General features: G+C 47.1%; 1 long non-coding RNA gene across 1 annotated transcript in view; it reads right to left on the bottom strand.

The window, feature by feature from the left end:
• The window catches only part of LOC128779391 (uncharacterized), an 84569-nt gene extending 61448 nt beyond the window's left edge, over positions 1-23121 (bottom strand). The window contains exon 1 of the long non-coding RNA XR_008425315.1: positions 22983-23121. This is a non-coding gene — a long non-coding RNA (uncharacterized lncRNA). The remainder of the gene's footprint in view (positions 1-22982) is intronic.
• Between the last annotated feature and the right edge of the window lie 4227 nt (positions 23122-27348).

Here is a 27348-nt window from a genome sequence, read left to right as displayed (position 1 = left end):
GAACCAACCAACAAGGACACAGAAGGTCCCTTGCGGTGTCTCTCAGTCTTCCTCACCATTTCCTCTGCCATCCCACCTCCCCCTAGAAACAGGAATAGGGAATGGGGCTCCTTAAAGGCTCTAAGAACTGTCAAGAAAGACACAAATGCTCCAGCCATGACAACACGTTCAGATATTGAAGCGGCTTCTCCAGAACTCACCCAGCACCAGCTGTGAGCAGCCAATCCTTGGCAACACCATAGAAAATGAGGAGATGACAGCTGATCAGTGAGGAATCTGCCCTGTGGCCCCCATGGACCAGAGTAAGGCAGGCCCAGACTCTAGTGCCAAACACTGTGGTGAGCCATGGTGAGGGGCTGGCTCTGCAAAATGCCTGTTCAATGTAGTTCACAAAGCCTTCATTTCCAAAATGAGGTTGTCACAGTAGAGCTGCTGGACAGTGTCTGAAGGGATGACTGGCTCATCAAAATAATTACAACTTAATGGAAGTTGGATGTTGCAAAGGACCACTGGGGTCAGCTGCTGTGCTCAAGGAAAGCCAAGCTCATACTCTCCCATTTCAAGGTCCAGGGCTGGTGAGAATGTTACTTGCTGTAGTAACAACTGTGGCTGCTTCTTGGCCTCACGAGCATCTCTGGGCAAGAGCTCTGGGATGGGTACCAGATGATCCAGAGCCTGCCACTCAAGACCCAGAACACATCTGTGCAGCAACATCAATTGTTAAAATACTTCCTTGCCAGTTGGTCAAGAGCTACTGCCCTGAGCGCCCCCAGTGCCCTGTGCTTCAGCGCTGTATGTAGCCAGGGTCCATTCTAATTCCTCAGGGCCCCTCTGAGTTGTTAAACTCAGAAATTCTGCATATCACCATTGCCCCCAGAACTACCAGGGAAGAGCCCAGGGGCAGGAAGGCTTTTGGGGCACTTGGACCACTGGGCAGGACACCAGACGCTTCTCATTGGTGTTTCTGTGGTGGCTGAGCCTGGAAAAGAGGTTGGCTTTCCTCTTTCTTGTTTTGCATCCTGGACCCAGAGCAGATGTTCTGTGTAGATCATGTGATACAGGTTGCAAATTCAATTGTGGAAGCATCAAGAGGCACAAGATGAAGGAGAGGCATCTTAGGTCAGCCAGCCAGGGCTGGCAATGGGGAGGATCACCTTGCAAAGTACCTGTGAGGCAGGTGAAGAGTACAAGGGAGATAGGGAGCTGAGGGCATGTCAGAGGACCAGGAAAGAGCAGATAACATGTATTGAGCACTAAGTGCTTTATTCAGGCTAATTTGTTTAATCCTTACAGACACCCCATTGAGGTGGGTGCTATTACTACTCCCACTTCACAGATGATGAAGCCGAAGGAAAGAGGTTGATTAACTTGCCAAAAGTTTCAGAACTAGGAAATGATTGAACTAGGATTTGAACCCTAGTCCTCAGGTCCCAAAGCAGCACAGGAAGGTCCAACCTTCACCTTGACTGGCAGACTCCAAAGCCCAGGAGACTGCACTAGCCTTGCCAGCAAGTGATCCATCTGGGTCCCATGGGTGCTGTTCCCACTGCATTTTGGCGGACAGCCCCCTCCCCACTCCTGCAGGCCCGTTGAGTGGAAACGCTCATTAGTGTAGTGACAGGCTCTGGCCTCACAGCCTCAGGCCCTGTGGATGTAGCTGCCACCTTTTGAACTTGGTGGGAAGTTGGGACTAAACATTTCCCTCTGCACACTCCGGGCCACTTGGCCCAGTGTCTGGGGATGACAAGGGACAGCTAAACCGCAGGCTGCTAGAAAAATGTGTAACTGCCCTCTGGCAGGAGCCACCCTGGAAACAAGAAGTGAAACCAACAAAGCAGAGAACAGGGGACATTTGCATTCTAACCATAAATGAGTGTTCTCCTGGCTGCTAGTTCTCCAAGTCACGTCAGCTCCTTCCTCTCCAGCTTGTCCATCCTCTCTATGACAACCCTTACTACTGAGAGGAGCAGAGCTGTGAACCAAGCCCGAGGGACTGCGTCCGTGTGCTGTGAAGGCAGCTCTCCTTTCCTCTATGGACACATGGACCACAAGGGTGAGCGAGGGCTAGGACACTCTGGCCCCCACCCTTGCACACTCCCGAAGTCTGGTGACCCTCCAGCTCCTGGGCCATGGGACGGAGTTTACTCACAAAGTACACAGCCCCCACCAGGAGTCACCCAGGAACCTTTGGGTGAGGAGAGGCCTCCCTCTTCACGTCTGTTTGCTTCCAGTGGCTCATTCAGCACATAGACACACCAAGAGCCGCAATTCCCCACGCATTATGTGAATGGCTTTATCTATATTATTCACATTTCCTCCATGAATAAATGGCATTCAGACTTCTTAGGTAATTTGTCCAAGGATGTAAAACCAACAAGTGATAATCAATCTCATTTCTGAGCCCATGCTCTTTCCACAACACTCTCCTGATGCAGACAACGTTTAGGACGTAACTTTTATAACCCGTATTGTCCCTCCTGTGGTGTATCTCCAGAAACTTGCCAGGAACAAATTTTTCCCCAGCCTAGGGCAGCCAGTTTGGGTGTCCATATTTTATGATGTTTCCCCACAGCCCTGTCTCCCCTTCTCCAGTGGCATTCTACCCCAGATGGCCCAGAGGCTGGCCGTCCATGTCTCCTCTGTCAGGCTCAACTGATACCCACTTGTCTGGGGATTGCCCACTTTCAATTTGGCATTGCTGGTTTCCAGGCTGCTACACCGAGGGGGTCCCGGCAGGCCTCTACCCCAACTTCCCAGGCGCTTCTTCAGAAGGCCTGGGTGGCTTCTGAAGGCCTACTGTTCTGCAGTGCAGTCTTTCAGGAAACACTACAGAGCTGCCCAGGACTGCTGTCTACAGCACAGGCCATTCAGATGTGGCTCAGATTTCTCCTGGTCTTTCTTAGGGACAATAGAACTTTCTTGCATCTTCTAATGGGAGTCAAACTGGACAGAGCAGAGGACTGGAGAAGGAAAGAAGGGGCAGCTCCATACATCACTGAGATGGGTTACTCACAAGGGTTACTGAGAAGGATCCTGTACTCCTTCTTCTGCCCTGACGAGGACCTTTCTTGGATATGAGGTGCAGGGTCTCAGCACCTAATAGTGCATCAGACAGGATCCCACTGAGGTTACCATAATCTCCAGGTGACTCAGTTTCCCATCCTGAACAAGGGCATTAACCTTACCCTGTCCACAGGCATAAAGGATGTGTGAAAAGGTCCTAAATCAGAGCACTCCCCCCTCCCCTCCCCCCACCTTGCAAGAGGCAGAGGTGGATGGCAGGAGTAAATGCAGCAAGGTAAATCGTGGGGCGACTCGCATTTTCCTTCCACAATTAAAAAGGGGGAGTTTGAACAACAGTAAAATTAAATTTAAAAAAAAGAAAGGGGGAGAAAAGCTAACAATAGGATCTACCCTGAATCATATCTGGAGATAGAGGTAGGGGACAGAGGAAAAGCCTATTCTCCAAAGCAGTGCCTTTTCAAAAATACTTCGGGTGATAAGTTGACATGACAATTATTGAGACTGATGAAAATATGTTAGAGGAAGCAAGGTGGAATCAAGACGCAGTTAAGTGTGGTGTTTCACTGGTGCTTATAAGCTTACCCCAAACATGTAGATGCCAACAGAGGTTCTGCCTGAGTCACTCCCGAATGGAGACACAAGCTGCACTTCTGCCTATACCAGATGGTGACTTTGAACTCAGTCTATTTAAAAACAGCATGCACAATGTGGAGTCCAGGGCTTCTCAAGGGCTGGAGCACAAAGAGGAGCCTGGCCTGCTTTTGATTCAGGCATTGTCCTTGCCAATCCTGAGAGTGAATTTTAAGAACAATGTGACTTCCATTATAGAATTGCAATGAGGTTTTCTAAGGAAACACGAAATCAGAGGCTAGACTCAAACCACACACTTCCTCCTGCGTGTGCTCGAGTCAGGAAGCTGGCCTGGATGGCAAGGAGGAGGCTGCCTGGCTCTGTAACTCTAGCCCGTGGCCCCTGTACACGACACTAGACAGCTGCCACTGGAGCTCACCTCAGACGGGGCTTAGTTCTATACCAGGGGACTGAAATAATGTCAAATGGTCATATATGAATCTATAGATGGTGACTTCTATGTACCCGGAGTAAATTTAAAAGCAGTGTTGATTAACTGAGCCCCAGTAATCTTATCAACACCACAGCGGGGATCAGAAGCCAAACCGCAAGCACAAAGCATTTGTTTGTCCTCCCTCTGGACAGCACAGACAACAGCTCATTTCTACAGGGCACAAAACAAAGGCTCTACAAGCCTATTCCAGGGTGCAACTTCGACAGACTGTCCTCGTGCACCCCAAGTCTCCATTTATTCTGCCATATTCTCCAAGGAAAAAACAGCTACGTTACAATGTGTTTCTGTGTATCAGGTCTTTTATGACTCTCTATAAAGAGAACAAAGTGCACTCTCTTCAAGCTGTAAACAAGCCTTTAAGTAAACTCTCAAAACATTAAAAGACATTATTCCTCTTCTAAGTTAAAAAGAAAAAAAGGCCTTGATCAAGCCACACTATGCCACCACTTTCACTCAGAAGGCCCTCAGTCCCAGTCACAGCACAACTCTCCGAGGTGTTGAAGACACAGTTGGCAGATGACTCTGTGCTCTGGATGATGGGAAAGAAAAGCCGCTCCCTATATATGCAGTGGTCCTACTCTACCAAGCTCCTTCGGGTGGATAACCACGGTCTGCCATTCACCACAATGCTCTGAAGCTAAGAAATCTTCTTATCTCCCTTTTAAGGAATCCCCAGGTCACACCTCCTCCTGACGTCCATTTGACACATGGGAAATTCACAACACTGTCTCCCAGCAGCCCTGGTCTTCCCAGCTCTGGTGCCTTCATTTCTAACTCAGCCATATTTCAGGCCACAGTCCACTGTGTCCCCACTTCCAGGGAAGAACAGCTTTCCAGGTGGTCCTCCAGATGGCTTCTCTCACTTCTTCTGCCTCCTCTCCCCTATAGCGTGTGGGCTGGGTATGGAACAGGCCGCACTGCATACTGAGAACTCTCCACCAGAATATCTACTCTATCCAATGGCCAGTGCCAATGATTTTATACCCCCGAGACAGGTGATGGGCCAAGGGTCTGGACACTTAGGTTTTTAGGTCCACCCCCTCGGCAAGTCATGCATGGATGTCCAGCTCCTGGCTTTAGAATGTGAGGTTGCTTCCCTGCTTTTGTTTTGTTCTTGGCCTTTGACATCTCAGCTAAGAAAAGAGGCAGAAAGTCCTGTTTTAATATGCTATTACAGGTAATGGGCCAGGCGGCTTGCGTGACAGCTCATCCTACGGGGTCAGGCAATTCAGAGCCCTGGATTTCTTAGAGCTCAATCTCTAAGGACCTAGAAAATAGACACCCAGTAATTCAAGGGCCATGATTATGACTGACTGAAAACTTAAAGAACTGCAAGAAGCTGGGCAATGTGAAACAAGATGAAATTCCATTATCTGCCCCTTGCTTCTGGTTTGCAATCTCATTAAAATCAGAATTCCAGATTAGCTGTATCTGTGTTTCCATGACATCAAATGGCCTGTTACTAGAACTGTTCCCTAGCCAGGAAGTAAAGCTTCACAGCAATGGGCAGATGGACACAAGAGTCTGTACAGAGCCTCTCCTGGTGTTAAGAGAATGGTTTGGAAGCTGAAGTGCCCTTCTTTAGGACACCAAGAGGTTTCCAAATGGTGCTCAGGCTTCTTAGGGTCAATCGCTGAACAGACTGGGTCACAGTTACACAATATCATTGCTGGAAGGAACCTCAGAGACGTTCAAGTCTGAATCAAATAAGTGTGCACACTCTTGCTTAGATCCTGGGCTCACATGTAATTTCTCACCACCCTGCCCCCTAAGCCCGGCCTCAACCAATACCCATCAATGCAGGATGGCGTGAGAGATGAAATCCATTTGCCATCCCAGTTCTACCTAAGTCCCTTATTTTATAGGTAAAGAACATCATCCTGGCATCTGATCAACGTCAGAGAGCCAGTCAACAGCAGAGAAAAGACCAAACTCCCTGCTCGACCTGGATAAATGGGGAAATGAATGGTTCCCCCTTACTTATCTTTGGGTAATCCCTCCCATCAAGTCTCCCCAAACACTCACAAATTTACTCTAGTTGCAGATGCCATATTTATTAGTCTCTCCTGAGCCTGCTGCTTTTCCGCGCTGAGGTTCCCTCTAAGACGCATCAAATTCAATTTAAATGGTTTTGAATGGAGTAGAACCACTTAACTCACTACTTGTAAAGCCTACTGACCTTAACAAAAAGTCAATGTTATGTTTTCAAGTTAAAGGGCCTAACGTATTCCTGGAAAAGTGAAAAGGGAATACTTCCAAGTGCCGTGTTATGGATGCACTGAACTCCTGGAACTGACTGCCTTCGAGGTCTTGAGTCTGGAAGGGGCCAGAGGAAACAAATACCATTCCTTCAGAATCTCAGGATCTTTTCCAAATGTTTTCCAGATGATTTTGTCTACCTCTGTCCAGAATAGAAAATGCTTGCGGGTTGGAGGTGACCGGAAATGCAGATGTAGAGAAATGGTGCATTCTATTCTTGGACTGAACATTACTGTTCCATATGGGGTACTGAGCCAAAACATATGGCGTTCCATCTGCAAGATAGGGCTGGCTGGGCCCCATGAATGGTTTTTAATGCAAGTAGATTCAGCCTGATTTGGTCTGCCTCCAAAGGACAAGAAAAGCCAGTGATTCAAACATTGTGAAAAACCGTTGAAATTAATGGCACAAAACAAGACTCATTTGTATTCTGCCTAATTTAAAAGATGTCTGGTTGGTGTAAAGTAATGAATTAGTTATGGGGGTGTTTGGACTGTTTGACATTCTTCTTGAAAGAACAAAATGCCTTTTTTCCTTCTTTCAAGCCATTCTCTGTTGTTATTTTGTGTCATTTCCCCTAAGGGAATCCATTAAGCATTTGGCTTTTAGAATGGGCCAGATTTCACAAAGTCCACAGCACTAGGCAGAGCTGATCTACTTCAATTCCCCAAGACCAGGCTGTGAGGGAGAGTTCAAGAAGATGCTCTTCTAAAAGCTGCCTAATGGAGTTACCTCTTTCATGCCCCATCGGTAAAATCTCCCAGGACCACTTGCCATCAGAAGACTCAGTGGGAGGAGCTTGGAGCCCATCCTTGAATGCCTCAAAGGGCTCATGCACAGCTCCAACACTGCTCTGTCACTGACCTCTACAGTCCCCCTGCTTCCAGGCTAATGATGGTGACGATGGCAGGAATGATGCAGTGAGACCCTGCTCTGTGCCAGGCATCATGCTCCACATTACATGCGAGCTATCTGGTTCCATTGTCATAAGAACTTCAGGAGGTGGGCTCTGACCTCCCCACTTTCCAGAAGAAGAGGACAAAGTTCAAAAAGTAAGTTGCCAAGGTCACAGAGCTCGTGAAGGGCAGACCAAGAACACAGGTATTCCTGCCCCAAAGCCTATACTGAGATCACACAGGAAACGGTAGCATGGCTACCCTGCTATGAACAGCCATCTAAGCTGCTGCATCTTTCAGTGGGACAACCCAGCCTGTGTAAAGTACTGGTTGACTCAAACTAGGGCTGACAAAAAAAGCAACTACTCCGTACTCATGATGCTTCGTCAAAGCAATGCAGGGCAGAAGCCTGCGAACACCTCCACGGCATCGTTTCCACCCAGCTAGGACTAAGTTCCTCAGCACATTACATGACCTCGATCAAGACACCCAGCCTCCCGATCAAAGGCCAAAGTTGACTAACAATCCCACATGGCCCATCTTTCCTTACGGAGTGACGGTTTGTGCGCTATGATCCACTCTGAGCTGTCTCAGTCACATGGTTTTCAAACCAATCTCAGCAACACATACCTTTTCTCCCCCAGGTGAAACTGGCAAACAGAACCCCTCCATCTGAAGGGAGACTAGGAGGCTCATGGCTTCCTTTTGTCAAGGTTCGTGTCCTTCTAAAGGACAAACGCTGAAGACTCAAAGGAATTTAAAGGATCCACACATCACCACTGCAAGGCCGCAGTTTTAGACTCATTTTTTACCTTCTACCTGCAAGGGTCCCGGCTGACCCCGCATCGTGGACACATCCCTCAGCTGCCTGCAGGATTGTGGTGGAAAGCAGCCAGACTTGTTGTTAACAAGAGCTGTTTTCATAATTGCATACATTATATGTACTATACCAGTCCAGATGACCTCAGAAGGTGGAGTTCAAGGGAACCCCGGCCTAAATCGTTTCCAAGGGCAAGTGTTACTGGAACCCTTTGGTCAGGAGCAGGCCTTCTTCTGTAGCAGGCCAGGTAGTATGTGGCAGGGGATCCTGCCTTGTTCGCCGCCTGATTTAGTGAAGGGCATGGAAGCTGTTGCATCTGTTATGTCAAGATGGGAGCAAGAGTATAAGGAAATTAAAAGGAGGTGGTTTTAGCTCTTCAGTGTCCATTCTCAAAGAATAAAATGTGGATTTTTTGAAAAGGTGGGTTCGGGACTTTCTTTGCTGGAAAACCATAAAGATTCTTTTACTTTCTTTCTTTTTTTTCTTTGTTCCTGCACTGTCTTCATTTTGACACCCACTGTGAGACTTTGCACAATGTATTTCAGGTTCCCCTATTACAGAGCACACCCAACAGACTTCTTCACCAAGAAGCTATTTGCCAGTGGCAGACCCAGCAGGCGCCAGTGGAGATGAGTTTCATGGGCATCGGCTGTTGAGGTAAAAAGGTGGTGAGAAGCAGGTAATGAGCTCAGCTGGACCTCGGGCCCAGAAAAACAGGCTGGCTCCCCAAGCTGGAAGCTATCTCTTGCTTCCAACGCAAAATTCTCTATGGAGCACATGTCTTGGATAATTTACGTTACGCTGACACACTGATCCCTCACCCCCTTACCTGGGACAAAGAAGCCAAACAGCATCCCCCTGCCAGATGCCCCCTCCCTGCACCTACTCTGCCCCTACCTGTGAAAGTTTGTGCCTCCCTACTTGCTAATTAAAGATAGGCCCCTTCCCCAGCCTCACAGGAGAGGTTGTTGGAGAGACCCACAGGGGCCTAGGGCGTGTACAGGCCCACCCACTCGGGAACCAGCACCAGAGGGGCCCAGTTTGATTGTGGGTAGTGGAGGGAGTGGCTGAAATCCGCTGGAGAGAAGAGCGGGCGCCATTTCTCCCTCTCGGCCCCTCCCCCATGTACAGCATCACAGCCCAGCGACCAGCCTTACCTGGCCCCAGTGAACACCTAAGGCTCCGCCCCTTTAAGTAACAGACACGCCAAAAATGGCCCAAATGACAGAACATTTCAAAGCTCCAGAAAAAATACAACTAAGCGAGGAAGAGATAGCCAACCTATCGGATGCACAGTTCAAAACACTGGTTATCAAGACGCACACAGAATTGGTTGAATCTGTTCAAAAACCAGAGGAAAAAATGAAGCCTATGCTAAGAGAAACAAAGGAAAATGTACAGGGAACCAATAGTGATGCGAAGGAAACTGGGACTCAAATCAACGGTGTGGACCAGAAGGAAGAAAGAAACATCCAACCAGAAAAGAATGAAGAAACAAGAATTCGGAAAAATGAGGAGAGGCTTAGGAACCTCCAGGACATCTTGAAACGTTCCAACATCCGAATTCTAGGGGTGCCAGAAGGAGAAGAGGAAGAACAAAAAATGGAAAACTTATTTGAACAAATAATGAAGGAGAACTTCCCTAATCTGGCAACGGAAATAGACTTCCAGGAAGTCCAGGAAGCTCAGGGAGTCCCAAAGAAGCTGGACCCAAGGAGGAATACACCAAGGCACATCATAATTCCATTCCCCAAGATTACACAGAAAGAGAGAATCTTAGAAGCAGCAAGAGAAAAGGACACAGTTACCTACAAAGGACTTCCCATAAGACTGTCAGCTGATTTCTCCAAAGAGACCTTACAGGCAAGAAGGGGCTGGCAAGAAGTATTCCAAGTCATGAAAGGCAAGGACCTACATCCAAGATTGCTCTATCCAGCAAAGCTGTCATTTAGAATGCAAGGGAAGATAAAGTGCTTCTCAGATAAGGTCAAGTTAAAGGAGTTCATCATCACCAAGCCCTTATTATATGAAATGTTAAAGGGAGTTACCTAAGAAAAAAAAGATCAAAAATAGGAACAGTAAAAATGACAGCAAACTCACAGTTATTACACCTAAAACAAAAACAAGAGCAAACTAAGCAAACAACTAGAACAGGAACAGAACCATAGAGATGGAGATCACGTGGAGGGTTGTCAATACGGGAGTGGGAGGGGGAGAGAGGGGGGAAGGGTACAGAGAATAAGTAGCATAGATGATAGGTGGAAAATAGACAGGGGGAGGGTAAGAATAGTGTAGGAAATGTAGAAGCCAAAGAACTTATAAGTATGACCCATGGACATGAACTATAGGGAGGGAATGAAGGAGGGAGGGGGTGGGCAGGATGGAGTGGAGTGGGGGGGGGAATGGGACAACTGTAATAGCATAATCAATAAATATATTAAAAAAAAAGATAGGCCCCTTCTGCCTTCTTCCACATCCAGTCTGTAAACAAGCCCAGAGTTCTGCCACATGAAGAAAGGGCCTTTAAATCTTAAAACATGTGCTATAGACACGAACTGTCGTCCCCCATTTGGTGTACAAGTATTAAAACCTGCCTCGCCCTTCCACAAGTTGAGTTTATTTCTATTTTGAGCCATTACTCCACAGGGCTGGGGGAGACGCTAACTCAGTCAACTCAGAATTCCCTCACCTCCCTGAGACTGTGCCTAAATCTGGGGGGCTTATGTGGTGCCATGGCATGGGGGTATGGGGACCATCTGTTCCTTGATGTCAACTGTCATCGCAAGCATCTGCCAACACCCCCCCTTCACTCCTCTCCTTGATGCCCTTTGAGCCAGCTTCCTACCACTTCTAGGCCTATTAGAAGGTCCAGGAATGATTCTGCTCTTCTGGGCCTTAAGGTGGGCTGCTAGGGCTGAGGGTGGCCACCCAGCTTCAAGGTTCTGCCCTTGATGTCTCCATTAATACCATCACTGCCTAGGGTCTTGCCTTTCCTGGAGTGCAGCTGCCTGCTGGACTCTGTAGGTTTTGTTTTGTGGGCCATAATTTGCTTCTATGGGATGTACAATTATCAAGGTGGAGGAGGGGAGGCAAAGACTGGAATTATCAATGGACAGAAACAGTTAACATCTTTTCAAAATATGACACCACCCTTCAGGGGACTACACAGCAGCAGCCGAGGTGTGCTTTGTTTCCCACCTTGTTTGGAAGGTGATCCAAGCTTAAAAGGCTTGGAGACAAGGCAGCCTGTCCGTGGTCATGGCAGGAACATGACATGAAGACAGGGTGTGAGCTGGAAGGCAGTTGGGTATTTTTGGAAAGAATGTCGCCCATGCAGACAGGGCCAGTCTCCCCCAGGGTCCCCAGCCATTTGCCTGTCGAGCTCCTCAGGAAGCTGGAATCCTTGCAGCTGGCACCTTCCTTCATCTGACATGACATACACCATGTGCTCAGGATGGGCGCCCTGAGACTCCTGGGGTCCTTCCAGTGACTCATGGAGTTGAGGGTGTAGCTGTTACTACAATAAAGCCCTTTGTATTTCTCTGCCTTCACCTTTCAGGTGTGCGCTTTCCAAACCCGCACAGGACAGGGAGTTCCGTCTGGTGACGCATGCTCTCTATCTGGGCCAAAACCACAGCTGCTGCTTCACCCTGTATCCTGACCACCTTGCGAGTGGCCTGGTGCACAGCGCGTACATTCTTGTCCTCCCACCGTGGGAGAAGTGGTGAACCTGTGGGCCAGAGTCATTGAGGGTGAGTTTTACAGTCAAGCCTCCTGGTTTCAAATTCTTGCCATGACTCAACGTGGCAGTGTATCTAGGTCTCTTGGAAGCTCCCACTTAGCTATTTGTGGATTCACAGGGGTCTATAAGAATTGGACAAAAACCTGTATGAAATTCTTACCATGGTGTCTGGAGTGTGGGGAGAGCAAATGATGCAGAGAATTCAGCTAATTCCATCTTCATGACCACCAGCCTCACCCCAGCCTATTTCCTCATCACTCTTCCTGGGCAGGTAGGCCTGGGGGAGGCTTCTCCAAGACTACTTCCCTTCTCCTCCAAGGGACATGGGCCACTGCTGTCTCTGTCCTCAGGGACCTCCTGTCTTTATGACCTGACCCGGTGGGCCCTGATTCTGTCTTGGGTTCGTGGAGTGAAGAGAGGGTGTGGGAGAGTAGTGACCACCTGGGGCTGACTCTGAGATGTCTCTTCCTCCCCACTCCACTGAGCCTGTGAGTGCAGCATGTTCTGGTTCACCCAGGTTAGCATCTGAGGCCCAAGATCATGCCGTTTCTGTGCCAGCCAGTCCTCAGTGGCACTCTTACTACCCCTGGCTATACGCTTAGTCTTCTGGGCCAAATCACTGCCCCTTAATGTCCTAGAGTGTCAGGGCCCTAGTTTATGGGTAAGGAGATCTACAAAACGATGATCTCAGACTCTGAACCCAATGTTTCTGAGACTCGGAAGACTAGAAGCCAAAGCCTGCAGTATTCATTTCTAATGGCTTTGGGCCAGAAGCTGCGGCCTTTCTTTGCCTCAGGCCCCCCCCTGGTGCTGGGAAAGACCACTCTGGTGGTGGCTCTTTCAGAGGGTGCAGACACAAGTCCCCATGCAAGTGTCCTGAACTGGGACATGCTGAGCCTGACAATCTAGATGCAAATGTTCCCACAGGGATGTGGATCTCCAGGTTTGATGATGTAATTGGTGGCCTTCATAGCACTTAGGAGGTACCTCTTCAAAGATGATTTGGGCACTAGGTAATTTTTGCTAGATCCAACCTGGCCAGGGGGAGGCTGGAGGCTGGAGGCTCTAGACCTGAGGTGGGAGCAGGAGTGAGGGGATGAGGACCCCAGACCGACTCAGCTGTGGAATACAGGCCTGGTAGCTTGGGGGAAGTCTGGGGCCCAACAAAGGACTGCTACATGGAGGTGGGGAGGGGACAGAGGCTAGAGCCCTGTGGGACCTCAGGGGTGAGGCACTTTGAAGGAAGTAAAATCCCAGGGCTAGATTTAAGGCTTTGTTTTCTTTAAAGTAATTCCTTCATACCTTGGTAAAGTTTTCCTAACAGATTGATGTTTATGTTAGTCCCTTAGAAAATGTAGGGAAGAACCAGTGTTGAACTCTGGGGTCAAAACAGGCTGCTGGAGGAGGTGGGGAGCTCTCTCTAGTACAGGACCCCCTTCAGCACCTGTGAGTGGGTTTTCTTGATGTGAACGGGGGTTGGACACTGACATTCCAGAAGAGCATCTGATACAGCGGTCATGCATTTTTCTAATAGAGGGGGAGACAAAAACGCATAACAATCCATGTACTCACCGTTTGAAGTATGCACCAGGCCTTATGCAAGGCGGCCAGGATACAGGGTGAAGAAAACAGTTGTGGCTCTTGCTTGGGAGTTTCCACCATCAGGAATAGATGAACAATAACTAATAATTCTATGGGCACTGTATTAATTTGGGCCCTGCTGAGAAGAACAGAGAGCTACAAGAAAATATAATGAGCAATGTAACCTACAACTTTGATTGCTTTATTGAAACGGTGTATTTTTACCAGGAGATTACTGTATTAAACATCAAATTTTATTGGCATTCCATTAGAACATCTAACATCTAGTAAAAAATAAAGTTCGAGGCACTGTTCTCATTTGTCTGCTTCTGAGACGTGCTTCTAGAAAAGGATATTTTAGTTGTGCCCCCAAAAGTCAGCATGGGACAAGTGTGGCCTGGAAAAGTCGGCTGGTCGGGAGCAGGTGACTATTACAGGCTGAGTTGTGTGCCACCAAAATTCATATGTTGAATTCCTAAGCCCCAGGATGGACCTGTGAATGTGACTCTTCGGAGATAGGGTCTTAAAAGATGTGATTAAGTTAAAACAGGACCATTAGCATGGCCCCTAATCCAATATGACTGGTGTCCTTATAAGAAGAGCAGATTAGGACACGGAGATACACGGAAGGGAGACCATGTGATGACATGGGGGAGAGACGGCCGTCAACAAGCCAAGAAGAGAGGCCTCACAAGCACCAACACTGTGGACACCTTGATCTCAGACTTCTAACTTCTGGAATTGTGAGGAATACATATCCATTGTTTAAGCCACTTGGTCTGTAGTGTTTTGCTGTGGCAGCCCTAGCAAACTAACACAGTGGGGAGACCTTCTGGAAAGAGGCAAGGACCCCCGACCCCACCCCAAAGAACCCTCCATCTCCTGCCCAGCACTTGCTTCCAAAAGCAGAGGCACTCAGGGACTGATGGCAGCACCTGCCCTTTCCAAGAGCAGACCTTATTCCCCCTGGAGCCCAATCATCCCTTTTGCTGGACTGACTGTTAGCAAAGGATGGAGAGCCGATCTATCCTCCTGCAGACTCTGAGTGCCACATGTTTTTTGCCTTCTCCCCTCTTCTTCCTATCATGGGGAGAATATAAAACAACCTCCTGAAAGTCCCCCACAGCGATTGTGCATTCCGGCTCCCCTCCCAAACAAGGAGCACCAAGCTTGTAGTTTAAAGGAGATTATCTCCTCAGATCTAATGAAAACAGTCTCTTGAAAACAGAGTCCCCAGGAAAAGGGGGGAGATGCCACAGTAAAAAGAGAAAAGAAAAAAAACAGTGTCCATCCAATCAGTGTCTCTAACATGGCCTCATTATGCATCCACTTCTGACATTTGCCGCTGGTGCTAGATCTGAGTTGCAAAAATATCTTCTGAAAGGCAAACTGAAATTTGCCATGACCATCCCCCACCCCTTCACCCTCTAAAATTTAAGCATTTACCAGGACAGCCGGGATTGGGAAAGGCGAAGAGGGGTAACAACTGAACCCATGGCGGAGGCGGAAAGACTGATAATCAGGGAGGGGGAGGGGGCAAGAGAACATCATAGCTACATGTGAATGACCCTCATCTTCTGTGTCTCTGTGTGATTTCCTTTTTAGGGAACATTTAATAAGATACAGAAGCCAGATTTGGTTGAGCTGAAGGCAGGATCGCCATGGCAACCTTCCTTTGGAGGTTATCCAAGTCAGGTAGTGACAGCACCGCTGAGTTAAAGGTCGCCCCTGCCGAGAAAGATGGGCATTGATAAAGTATTTTAACAAGACCCAGAGGAGCTGGTATTTCAAAGCTTCCTACAGAGGATCAACCAGGCCTAGGAATGGGAGTCGAACAACAGCAGAGAAAGTGGGGCGCCCTGTGGGGGTGTTCCACCAGAGCTATGGGGCCTGGAACTGTAAATATCTTCCCACAGACACAGAGCTCAGGTCTCCACCAGAAGCTCAGACTTGACACGATTATAATAATTGTTCAATGGAAGGGTCCACAACCATTTGAACTGGGCACCTGGGTGGAAAAGAAACATGATTGTGAAAGGCATGCATTCCTCCAAGGCTCTGAGCAAGCCAAATTTTTGCAAGTAGAATAGCACTGACTTTCATCATTCCAGAGATGCTTTATTTAATCTCTTTTCTATTAGAACATAACTTTAAAATCTTGGAGTTGAGAAGACCTTTCTTTGCCTGATGTTGAAGCCAGAAACCTTGCAGGGAGCCACATAAATATGAATGTCTGTGTGTCTAGGACTCGAAAAAAGATCTAAATATGAATTTTACACATAAGAAAACATGAAAAAGTAATCCAGCTTTCCTCATAAATAAGTAAATGCCAGTTTAAATAAATAAAAAGATGCACTTTAAAATAATAACATTTTTGCTTATCACATAAGCAAAAATCAGGAAGTGCGGTAATAGCTAGAGCTGATAGGATACGGGTCCCACACTCTGCTGGCAGGAACCCTCCAGTGCCCCTCCAGTGGGGACAATTTGCAAATATCTATCGAAATTTAAAAAGGATTCCCCTTTAAACTAAAAACTCCACTTGTGCATACCTGCTCTCACGCAAGTATCTACGCGGACGTAGATACCCTTTGCAGAAGGTTAGAAACGGTGTGAAAAGCCACCAGCAGAAGACTAGTCGAGTGAACTACGGGACTTGCATGGAGTGGAGTAATACACAGCTTTTAGAAAGCATGAGAGAGATTTTGGGGTGTTCACATAAAACAATGCCCCTGATACAGTGCGTGAAAAAGTAAGCATAAAATCATGAGCGTCGTATGTCACCTATCCTTTCCACAATTAGAAAACTGGATTATGCACATGTATTAATTTTTCAACTTGGAAAGTTAGTCTTAAAGGGTCATCTGGGCTTTGGATTTGCCTCACGTCATGGACGTTGTTCGTACCTCCCAATGCCCGTTTCTCCCTTCCTCCCTTCCTCCCTCGCAGAACCTCACCTTTGTTCAGGAGGTCACCCCCCTCCCCTTAACCAGACCTTGTGGTTCAGGGGACATAAACTGGCTCAGCTGCTGTGGTGCCCTGAGCCAGTGGGTCTCAGGCTTGAGGGGGCATCCGAATCAGCTGGAGGTTTATTAAATCAGAGAGTTGCTGCTTTACTGGATTTAGAATGAACCCTGATAATCTTCTTTCCAAAGAAGGGTTAATGTTGCTGGTCTACCTCACTTTGAGAACCCCGGATTTAAGCCAAGGGCCCCAAAGCTCTCCTTTTTGCCAATGATGGCTTTGGAAACAGGGTGCTGACACCTTCAGAGATAATGGGGAGTTATCGGATGGGAGTCATTGGAAAAAACTTCTTTCACTCTGGGGAGAACCACCAAGCAAACCACACTTTCTGTTTTTCTCTTTCCCCACTAAACATAGACAAGAGGCTGCGAATGATGCCCTGACTGTTACTGGCTGGTGTCCTATAATGACAAGACAAATCAACCTTATGATGTCACTGATACTCTGAAAGGTGGCGCGGAAAGATGGAAAGATCGGAGTCCTTGACCTGAGGCCCACCCCACTGCTAGCCTTCCTTCTGTCTGAGCCAATACAGTTGACACAGCTTAAGCCCATCTGCACCGCATCTTCTGTTACCTGTAAACAAATACATCATCACTGACACAGCCCAGGAGACTTCATTTTAAAATGTTTAAAGTTAAAACAATTTTTTCCTTTATGGAAAAAAGCCATAAATTTAGTACAAAGACTAATAACAGATTAGGACAATTCTTTGAAAAGGCACCTCACATACCCCCTCTCACATAATCCCTGGCCAAGTAAGTCGTCTTGTTTGCTTCAAATCCACTGTCACACAGAGGCAGATACTAAAGAAATACAGTTCTGAATCTAAGCTCAGAAAAGAACTGTATTTAATAGACAGCTCGGGGGGATCAGAGTCCACAAAGGAGAGATGACAACACCCGGAAAGACTTCCTTCAAAAAAAAAAAAATGTTTAGCCCATCCATCCTCCCCGCACCCCACAGAGTGCCGCCGCTGGCCCCCAGCTTCTATGTCTGTCCTTCAAAATGCTGCCGGGTCCTTCTCTCTGTGACCCCTGCCCCGCCTGGGTATGTCACTATTATACAAAGACATCCAATTCTCTAGGCTGCCACCAATCCCGCCTCTCCCAGTCACCCTCGGAGGGCTATAGTTGAGGTGGGGGGTGTGAGAGGAAAAGAGTACTATTTCATCTCTGTGAAATATGAACTAATTTAGAGACGAAGGAGTGACAAGGGAGTTTAGGAACTTAAGCTAAAGTCACACCTGGAAAAGTCAGGCTCTCAGCCACTATGCTGATCTGCTATCAACAAAGAACTGAGATGCCCTAACATAAAATAACTCTTACAAATCCAAGAAGAGGGAAAAAAAACGCCCTAATGGAAAATTTTGCAAAGAACATGCACAAGCCAATTAAAGAAGGAAAACAAATTGGAAAAGATGTTCAAGCTCACTAGTAATAAAAGAAATGGAAATTAAAACAATATTTCAGCTAGCAGATGAGCAAAGATTTTTTTAAGTTAATTATAGCCAGTGTTGGAGGAAAAGGAACGCCCACGCTCTGCTGCTGACAGAGGAACTGCAGGAAAACCAGGTAGTGCCTCTCCAAACCTAAAATCAGCATCCAGTTGACCCAGTGATTCCATTCTATTAATTTATTCAATTGAGTCCATCAGAGAAGCAGGATAGAAATACATACAAGAATGTCCACAGCCCTGACTGGTGTCGTTCTGCAAACTGAAAAGTCACTGGTTGATTCCCAGTCAGGGCACATGCTTGGGTTGCCGGCCACATCCCCAGCTGGGGGTGTGGGAGAGGCAGCTGATCGATGTTTCTCTCTCACATCAACATTTCTCTCCCTCTCTTCCTCCCTCCCTTTCCCTCTCTCTAAAAATAAATAAATAAAATCTTTAAAAAAAAAAAGAATGTTTACAAAGTCTGTGTCTTGAAAGATGAAAACAACTTCATGATCCCCACGGGATCCAACAATACACAAAAGAGAGAGGGAGAGAGAGAGAAATGCTCACGGTGGGCTTCCCACTATGGAACCCCACAAGCGCCTGCCCTGCCGGCTGGGTCACAGGTGATATCGGACAGACACAGGCTCCCTCAACAGGACCAGATCCTGGCCACACAAAACTCACAGCAGGGAGCCCCAAGGCAGAGTGGGAGCTCTCTACAGACCTCAGAAAAGTGCAGCTGCTGAGCTTCCCAGGCCCAGCGTCCTCTCCAAGCCCCAGCTTCTTCTTCAATCTTCAAAGGATTAAGTGAGACTTTAGAGAAAGGCTGGGGAGTTACTGTAATGGCGGTCCTACCACTTGGAAACATGAAGACAGGAGAAGGAAGGTTCCTTCTTTCCCAACCCTAAAATAGATCTACATTCACAGAGGAATGTCTGGAGGTGGGTATCTGTCAGAAAAGGAGGAGTGGTTAACTCTGAGCACCATGTCCTCTTCCTCTTTAACCCACTATTCCAGCATGTTGGGTTACTGAGAGGATCCGACCAGACATGTGCCTGCCTACTGCAGAAAGGGAGGGAAAATGATGTCTCATCTTAAAATGCCTGGTGATCTCAAGGGCCAGCAAGGATGTGGAGCCATTGGGCTCCTACTATGGGTTGGGCTGGGAAGTGTATCTGCCTTCTCTCGGTCTGTAAGTTGGGACACTTTGAGGATCTTCTCCAGTGACAGAGCAGCCAGAATCCTCACCCTGGCTTCGCAGTGAGGGAGGCAGGAAGTAAAAGAATGTTGACTCAGCAGGCAGAGGTTTCAGAGGGACTGGCCCAAGCCACTGCCCAATTGGAATTCGAGATGAGACTCAAGATCTCCCAGGCCAATAACCTAGGCAGGGCCTAGTCAATGGGAGCAGGGACAGAACTGGACTCCACCTTCAGCAGATGCCAGTACGATACCCAAAGAGCAAGCAGGACAACGATCCTCTCCAGGGGAGTCATCAGGAATCCAGAGGATGGCAAAGGGACTCCTCCATGACCCAGCCACCGTCCTCATTGCCACGAAATCACAGACACCTAGACCTGTACCCAAACGTTTGAAAGGAGAATAACTGGCCCACTGGAGGTTTGGACATTGAATTTCATTGTATACTTAATAGATGAGAGTTAAAACTAACTTATAAGAACTGTTACAAGACTACAAGAGACTGTGTAAAAATGTTTTAAAATTATATCCAATGTTGACTATAATATGGAGGAAAAAGAACTTCCACACTCCACTAATGAGAGAGTAACTGAATAAAGATTAGGTAATACCACTCCAATATTAAAATCAGCACACGTTTGACCCTACAGTTCTGCTTCTGGTAAGGTAGCCTAACCGGTTCATCGGGCAGCAAGCGAGAGTGCTTATGGGACCTTGTTACAACAAAGGAATCCTCACCTCCGCCAGCGCTGGAGGAACTGATGCTCCCAGACGTTTCCTCACAGCAGAATTACAGGGTGTTAATTTTTATCATAATAATTCCACCACAGGCTGGAGATGGGTTTTTTTTGAAGAGGAGGAATTAAATGCTTTACTAGGTGACCTCTCCCAGCATGCTGCAACACTCAAGGACATTTCTAGAATGAGAAAATGATGTGTGAATCTTAATGCAGGAAGAGAAGTGTAAGGCCTTAGGGTCAACTCACTGCGTGTCTTCAGGTAAAGCTATAATAATTTTGTTTCTACTCCTCTGCCCTTGTTTTTCCTCACTTTGGGGTGTGTTTACACCTCTTACTTTGATGCGACTTTCATTTAAGAGAGTGTTTATAAGCTGACAGGTTTCGCTGCCTGCCCAATTTCATTTTCTTTCTGTCTTTCCAGCTGGCAGAGCAAAGCCCAGGGCCCTCTCAAAGTGGATTGTGTAATTGGAGACCCCCAACAAAAAGCTGGGACCCTAAAAGCTATTCCTCACTGCCAGAGTGATCTAGGACTAAACCCACCCCTCCAAGGACTGCGAGGAAATGACTTGTCTGAAGCCTTTTTGATAAGTAGAAGGAAACAATCTCCCCTGAGAGTTTGTAATCACAAATCAGACTCACAGAGGTTCACAGGCTGAATTTGAAAAACCTCAAGGTGAGATTTTAGTTCAAATCGTTCTGGGTTGGTAATTCCCCGGACACCTGAGAGCAAGCGATGCCTTCCATATCTGAGGGAAGTCATCCTCAACTCAGGCCTCAGAGCACTCCCTCAGATAAACTGCCAGTAATATGAGCTCACCATCAACAATGACAAATCAGGACCCAGAGCCAACAGCAGACTGACACACAGCACATGCTAGGGTAGTCAGACACAGGATATAAAGTAAGTTTAACATGTTTTTAAAAAGCAAAGGAGAGCATATCTAAAAATTACTAAGCCTGCCTAAAAATGCCTAATCAGATTTGAAGAAAAAGGAATAGAATACCTAGAAATTGAAGATATAATAATTGAAATTGAAAATATACTGCAGAAACACTATATACCCACTACAATGGCTAAAGTCAAAATGACCGGCAATGTCAAGTGCTGGCAAGGATGTGGGGCACTGGAGCTCCCATGCATCGCTAGCAGGAATGCAAAATGGTACGGAAACTCTGGGAGAAGTTCTGCCACTGTTTTATAAAGTTACACATACATTTGCCACATGATCCAGAAATCTTACTCCTAGGTATTGACTCACTATATTGTATACCTGAAACTAATGTATCAACTGTAATTGAATTTTTAAAAAAAATTTTTAAAGGCATAATTTAGAACAGTACACCATTTACAACAATATATGCCAATATATAGACAGTATACCTAAGAACAAATCTAATTAAAATTGTATAAGACCTTTAGAAAGTTATTCAAGAATTCCTAAATAGATGGAGAGGCATACCATATAGATGGATTGAGAGATTTAATGGCATATAATGGTCAACTATCCCCAAATTAACCTTTAGATTTAATAAAATTATAATCAAAACACCAACGGTTTTTCTTTTAATAGAACTTGCCGAGCTGATCGCTGTGCGCTTATATATGAAAGACAAAGGGCCAAGAACCACCACCGCAGGAGAGCGAGGGGCAGGGATGTGTCTCTGCGGGCACCGGAAAGAACAATGGTGGGCACTGCCACACGGGCACGAAATCGGCCAGCGGACCAATGAAGCAGAATGAAGAGCCAGAAAGAAGCCTTCCCATGTACGGAAAACTGATCTATGACAGGGCGGCCTTTGGGCAGCAGAGGAGGGCTGGTCAGCAGCTGGTGCCGGCGTAACTGGTTGTTCATGCAGACACAAACGGCGCGGGACCCTTCCCTCACATCACCCACAGAACTAAACTCCAGGCAGACTGAACACTTATGTGTGCACATCAAAATTGTAAATTAAGAACACAATACAGAAAAATATCTTTAAGACTCTCAGGGTAAGAAATTAATTCTTATACAAGACCTAGAAAACACCAGACACAAAGAAAAAGATTAGTAATCACTGTTATATCAGAATTATTCAAAAGACATCAAAATGAAAGTGGAAAGTCAAGACAGAAACTAATATCATACACACATAATTAGTAAGAAAAAAGACAATAGGTTTGATTCTATTGATTTCAACAGAAAAAACTGAGCAAAACAGACAAACAGGCACTTCATGAAAAACGACATGACCAATAACTACATGAGAAAATGTCCCATCTCTTTGGGAAATGGAGAAATTTAAATTAAAACCGCAGTAAGAAAGCAATGACAGCAGAGACTGGCATAAGTTGCAAAGCTCACCATTTGTCTAGGGTGAGGAGTACCCGGCCAAACACACACGGTACTGGTGGGGTGTGAACAGCTTGGCAACGCTTACACTGCGAAGTGTATATACACGTATCCTCGTGCTGTCCGGCCCCCCAGCCTGAGTGTGCCGCAGCACCATCCTGACAGTGTGGACCCCACGGGTTAAGAGCAAACTTTTCTGCAAAACTGCTTTCAATTCAGATGTCGCTCACACTTCAGACTGACTGGCTACAAATTTGAGGGTTCTCAACAGGTCCGGACCTCAGGTTCGATAATTTGCTAGGGAGACCGCCAAGCAGGGACAGACCCCATTCCCAGGTCCATGTGGACTGGGGGTGTTCTCATCCTTGACCAGCAACTCCTTGACTAGATATGCAGCCTACCCTCTGGCACCAGGATGTCCCTCAGGCCACCTCAGAGAGTTGTTAACTGATGCTTCCCCCAACAGATTCAGGCCAGCAGAGACTAAGTGCCCTATGGTGGCAAGTTCACACGTTTTTCACCCTTATAGAAATGGGACTCCTGTTCTCAGTGTGGATGTAGAGATGAAAGCAAATACATTTTTGTAAGCTGAAACACTGAGTTTTATAAACTCCCCTCCTCTGAAACCATGTATTTAATACATGCATACATACATATATGTGAACACACACACACACACAAATGCACATAGCTTTGTTAGCACTTCTGCACAGGATGCGAGAGCACACTAAGCGCACCGTGCTGTAACTCGTTTCTTTCACAGTGGGTCGTGGGCCCCCTTCCATGGTTACTTACACAGTATCCCACTATGTGAATTAGAGATAACTTGATTCAAAGATGGTTACCTCAGACCCTTGAGTCTTCTCTTCACAGCAAACATCTCCAGCTCCTCTGATGGCACCCGTCCAGACCCACGTTTGGCTTGTTCTTGGAAACTCCAGCTTGTCACTGTCCCACTTCAAGTTTATTGCCCAGGAATGTATTCATCAGGCCTGTGAAATGAGCAAAGGCAGGTAAACAGATGGTTTTCCAGGGCAGAGCACTCAGCAACGGAGCTCGGGCTAGCACGTAGCCCTTGCCACAAACCTTTCTGAAGCCCGGCTGGAAAGTCTTGTTTCAAGGTGATGTCCACAATCCAAAGGTATTGTCTTCTGACCCTGCATTCTGACCAGAAGGCTCGTGCACCCACCCGGAACTGGTCTTCCAGCTAAGACTTCACTCTTTCTGGGCCAAAGTCAAACTCCCTGCCTTAGCTGCTCAGGTCTGGTCTGACCTCCAGAATTCCTCCAGTGCAATTTGCAATAAAGAGCTCCCCTTTGAGTGTTAGCATCTACTTCTTAGTAAAAAAAAAAAAAGAGGGTTAAGATTGTAAGTTCTATGTTACAGTAGTCCCCCCCCTTATCCCTGGTTTTGCTTTCCGAGGTTCCAGTTAGCTGCAGTCAACGAATACTAAATGGGAAATTCCAGAAATAATCAATTCGTTAAGTTTTAAATCACAGCCATTCTGAGTAGTGTGATGAAATCTCACGTGGCCTGGGACGTGAACTCTCCCTCTGCCCAGGGTCCCCACACTGTAGACGCTTCCTGCCCACTAGTCACGAAGTAGCCATCTTGGTTTTCAGATCAATTGTCGACTAGCTCGGTGCTTGTGTTCTTTTCTCTTTTTTCCTCCTTCCCTCCTCCCTCCCTCCCTCCCTCCCTCCCTCTCTCTTCTTTTCTTTCTTTCTTTTATTGTCCAAGCACACACACATACAGTGGTCCCCTTTATCCTCAGAGGATAAATTCCAAGACCCAGAGTGGATGCCTGAAACTGCAGACAGTACTAAGCTCTGTATATACTGGCTTTTCCATACATGTACACAGAACTATAATAAAGTTTAACTTATAAATTTAGCTCAGTAAGAGATAAACAATAATAAACTAAACAATTACAACAATACACTGTAATATTGATAAAAGCTATGTGAACATGGTCTCTCTCTATCTGATCATACTGTATTCACCCTTCTTCTTGTGATGACGTGAGATGATGAAATGCCTGCGTGATGAGACAGAGTGAGTGAAATGACACAGGATGTGATTTATGCTATTACTGACCTTCTCAAGATACACAAGGAGCACTTTACCCCTTGTCTTTGGAGTATCTGAACTGCCAGTATCGCTTGCCCTTGTGCACGCGCGTGTGGCCGTTGTTAGGTGAAATGAAGCTCACATGAGCACAGCCACTGTGATGCCTTGACAGGGGGCCTGATAACCAAGGCGGTCACAATGTAGCTAATGGGTGGGGGCATCTACACCATGGAGACCGTGGACAAAGGGAAGATTCACGTCCTGAGCCTTGTGAGATTTCATCACACTCATTAGAACAGCCTCTACTTAAAATTTAGGAATTGTTTACTTCTGGAATGTCCCACCGAACATTTTTGAAGCGCAGCTGACTGTGGATAACTAAAACTTCAGAAAGTGAACCCCTGAACCTCAGATAAAGGAGGGATTACTGTCTTGGCAGGAGTTGGGGGGGCAGGGTGTGGAGTAGAGAACGCAGTGGTGAGGGGTAAAGTCCAGGTCGGGCCTGAGAGGCTGCGCTTGCATTCTGCCTGGAAAGCAGCAGGGAAGCATGAATGATTTTATGCTAAGGGGAAATGTGATCAGATTTGTATTTTGAAGAGGCAGCACTCTGCCATCAAGGAAAATAACAGAATAGAAAATGAAGAAGGACGAAAGATAATGTCTGGGTAAATACAGCCTACGGAAAGCAGATGTTGTAGGGAGCACAGGGAGAAAATAGGGGTTGTGGGCAGGGTGCGAGGCGGGTCTGAGGTTCACTCCGTGGGCGTGGGCTTCAGACCCGAGCTGAATCCAACCTCTCATTGTGGAGGAAGCAAGCATGGGTGTTTGAACTCCCTGAGCCTCAGTTTCTCTCATCTTTAAAGCACCAGAGTGAGTTACTAAGAGAAGTGAAACGAGTGTTAACAGAATATAAATTGCCCAGGCAGGCTGGACTCAGCAGAGGTGCTCAGAAATGGGGAACTCTCCATGAAGACTTTTGAAAAAGCACTTCCACAGAGAGCAACAGGATACAGCGGAAAAGCTAAGGAGAAAAGCTTCAGTTATTTCACAACACTGCCAACATTTCTGAGCAGAAAGAGAGCTAAAGGAGGAAGTAGAAAGACAGGATGGAACTTTATAAAAATGTAGAGGCAGGGGCAAGCCTGGAGGAGGAGCAACATGCTTCCTTGACAAGCACTGTGGGAACTGCTGGGAACAAAACGGAAATGGCTTTCATTCATCAGGAGCACAATTTTGTGAGGCTTGGGAGCACCACCAAACTCTGAGGGGCTGACAACAGCCCCAGCCTGCCCATCCTCATCCAGAAACACACTTTCAGGGCACTGAAGTGGGTCACATTCTTAGAGCTTCCCCAAACTAGCTTCTAGGAGCTGTTTCCACAGGGATGGCCCGAGCCTCTGTTTCCTGGTGAACAAAGGAGGAACTAATTGTAAAAAAGGACAGTTCCGGGAGGGCACTGATAAGGACTGAGAGTGACAACAGAAACAGCAATCCAACGGCCTGGGATAAAACGGTCACAGGCCTTTGTGTTTTCCATGTAGTTGTCACCATCCAAGTGTTGGCTATGACCCCCCAGAACCCCTGACGAGGCAGCTATGGAAAATAAGAAGCACTGTGGACAACTGTCATTTTTTCTTCTTCCTCCGGACAACAACTCGCCCCACCCCCGTCAAGATTCATGGGCACTCAGGCCCCCAAAGCCCATTGACCTTAGATGCCCCTCAGGGTCCAGTAGGAAGTGCCCAGATCGATGAGATCAAGCAGTTTCTCAGAAGTCCCTAACAGAAAGCACGCGGCCGCCAGTCAGCCTGAGACCCCCAGACTCGCCTTTGTGGGTGGCTGGCAGGGGCCTGGGGAAGCTGTCATTTTTCTAACAGGCCTCGGAGTGCAAATGGTTTTCTCCCCGCCGAACAATCCACCAGTTAGCAAACATTGCTCTTCCAGGAAAGCAAATACACAGCTGGGACACTCATTTTACTTCCACTGTTGTACATTGTTAGCTAGGTTAAAAAAGACTTCAAACATGGAAACTCTTTCAAGTTTCCTCCTTCTCTCCCTCCCTCCCTTTCTCCTTCACCCTACCTTTTGATGAAGTTTCTGTGCCCACATGCAGCCCTAACAACATTTCATCTTAAATTTCTATAACAGAAATGTGGGTCACTGATTTTAGAAGTGGCCTAGTTTCCCAGCTCTAAATAGAAATCTTTACCCAGGTTGAGGTTTCTTCCTATGTTTGTGTCTAATGAAAGTGTAACCAGCCTAGCCAGGCCAAACAGCTGAGCTCTCGGCTCCTCCTCTCCACCCAGCTGTGCACATGGAAGATTGGAAGGATGGCCCATAAGGCTTGCAGACTCCGGAGTGTCTGAGATCAGAGCTTCCCTGGCAAGGGACACAAGAGCCAGACGTGCCTCTGAGGGCACAGGTACTAGGACCTCACAAGGAGATCAGGGCCGCAGCTTCTTGTCCAGGAAAGGGAGGACAGGGCAGCTAGGATTTATCAGGTGCCCACCTGTGCTGGACACCTCTGTTCCTCACATTTCATCCCTGTCCGGTCTGCTAGGGGTTCCCTCCTTCCCTCCTGCCCCTCCTCCTTCTTTCTCTATCTCTCTTCTTTCATTCTTTTAAAATTTTTATTCTAAGTCCATTGTAGAAAATTGGAAAACACAGGCAAGTGAAAAGAAAAACAAAAATTATCCAGAATACTACTAAAGAAAAACCCTGCTGATGTCTCTTTGTATGTCCTCCCAGTTATTTGCTAGGCGCATGTACTAACACAGACTAGTGTGTGTGTGTCTGTGTCCGCACACGCGGTGGAAAAGGGCTGAGCCCTGCAGGTGCACTTCCCAGTCTCCCAGGTTGGTTGGCTTCTGCCGGATTCAGCCAACAGGAAGCATTATTGAAGACGTGAAGGGCAGAGGGAAGGGAAAAGCCCAAGTATTTTTACCATCCCTGCCTGCATGGGGTTGCTTCTCTGGAAACACTGGCATCTCCTACAAAGCCCCAACCCCCCAGACAGGCCCTTTGTTGTCTGAGCGTCCACCTGGTGGCGTCGAGTCCTGGCTCTGAAACCACCACCTTCTGTCCCTCCAGCCTAGGGGTGGGGGCTTCCCGCAGACAGCAGTCTCCAGAGGGCACTGCCAT

The sequence above is a fragment of the Desmodus rotundus genome, chromosome 10 (genome assembly GCF_022682495.2).
Source record: "Desmodus rotundus isolate HL8 chromosome 10, HLdesRot8A.1, whole genome shotgun sequence".
In the NCBI taxonomy this organism is placed as follows: domain Eukaryota; kingdom Metazoa; phylum Chordata; class Mammalia; order Chiroptera; family Phyllostomidae; genus Desmodus; species Desmodus rotundus.
The sequence above is the reverse complement of the archived record's forward strand: the minus strand, read 5'-3'. Positions and strand labels throughout refer to the sequence as shown.